Raw genomic sequence first — 1,609 nt, 5'->3', positions numbered from 1 at the left:
TAAATGACTTTATGTCCAGAAGAAAGATGGCATGAAGGGACCTTTCCTCAAGTAGAAATGCATTTGTTTAAACAAGAGACCCAGGAATTCAGATCATGAGGGTAAATGGCTTCTCAGAGGCTTCTTTAAGTCTATTTTAGTCTTAATTTAATAAAAACAGTAAAATCTGGGCTGGGGTTGTGGCTCGGCGTGGGGCACTGGGTTCGATCCTCAGTACCCCATAAATATAAAAATAAAGATATTATGTCCACCTATAACTAAATACTAAATTTTTAAAAAAGCAAAGTCCTTTGTGCTTACTCTTGTTCAAGTTCCACCCTCCTCACTTAGAAGAATAAGTTGGAGTTGAGGAGGCCACATAAGTTGCAGACTGGACTTGGCAGCTGGTGCACGGACATGGTTCCCGGAAGTGGGGCTAGTGCAGGGTCACCATGTTGTCTCAGGACAGCAATGATGACACTGAAGATGTTTCATTGTTTGATGCAGAAGAAGAGACAACTACTAGACCAAGAAAATCCAAAATCCAACATCCAGTGGCATCATTTTTTCCATTTGTTCTTCCGAGTCAGTGCCATTATAGTCTACCTTCTCTGTGAATTGCTCAGCAGCAGCTTTATTGCCTGTATGGTGACAATTATCTTGTTGTTGTCATGTGACTTTTGGGCAATAAAGAATGTCACAGGTAGACTGATGGTTAGGCCTTCAGTGGTGGAATCATATTGATGAGGATGGAAAGAGTCATAGGGTGTTTGAGTCCAGGAAGGCATCTCCTCAGGAGAATAAAACTGTTTCAGAGGCTGAATCAAGAATCTTTTGGTTAGGACTAATTGCCTGTCCAGTGCTGTGGGTGGTATTTGCCTTTAGTGCTCTCTTCTCCTTCAGAGTGAAGTGGTTGGCTGTGATTATCATGGATGTGGTACTACAGGGTGCCAACCTGTATGGTTATATCAGGTGCAAAGTGGGCAGCCGGAAGAATTTAACCAGCATGGCTGCCTCCTATCATGGAAAGCAATTTTTAAAACAAAACACTAGAGATGATCAGACTTCTTGAATAGAGAGAAAGTTATATTTTCTGTGATATTGGGGAATGGCCGAAGAGATTCTTAATTATGCACTGTTTAGAGCTCATTCCAGTTGCAAAGAGGAGCGTTGGGTTTTTTGTTTGTTTTGTTTTCACTTACAAAGTTATGATGAAAACTGTTTTCTTTTTTAAAACAAAGTTTTTATTTTCTTTCTCTAGTAGTTGAGGCTGGGAAGTATGATATTAAGAATATTGCCAGAATTTATTTTATGGTGTACACATGTATGCATATAGTAATGTATCAGTATATCCCAAATTAATGTGTTAGTTTACATATGTTACAGAGATATTTGCATTTTGATCCATAGAATATAGGATGTTCTGAGTCTGTCTCAAAGGTATGTGTGTTTACATATTATTTCTGTAGGTTATTTTCAGAAATAAGTTGATTCCATGATTAAGAGTAAGCACTTGGCTTGTGTATGAGTTAAAAAGTTAGAAAAAAAATTGTTAATTTAAAATACATACTTCATGTTGAAATTGCTTACCTTAGACATGCACAAGTGAAAACCAAATTCAGGCTGGTAG

The 1,609-nt window shown here is 38.0% G+C and overlaps 1 pseudogene; it reads left to right on the top strand.

Annotated features, from left to right (window-relative positions):
- The first annotated feature begins 431 nt into the window (after positions 1 to 431).
- Positions 432 to 1,051, top strand: LOC113187873 (Golgi apparatus membrane protein TVP23 homolog B pseudogene; annotated as a pseudogene).
- Positions 1,052 to 1,609: the final 558 nt, after the last annotated feature.

The sequence above is a fragment of the Urocitellus parryii genome, chromosome 3 (genome assembly GCF_045843805.1).
Source record: "Urocitellus parryii isolate mUroPar1 chromosome 3, mUroPar1.hap1, whole genome shotgun sequence".
In the NCBI taxonomy this organism is placed as follows: domain Eukaryota; kingdom Metazoa; phylum Chordata; class Mammalia; order Rodentia; family Sciuridae; genus Urocitellus; species Urocitellus parryii.
Note: the sequence above shows the minus strand (reverse complement) of the source record. Positions and strands in the feature narration are given on the sequence as shown.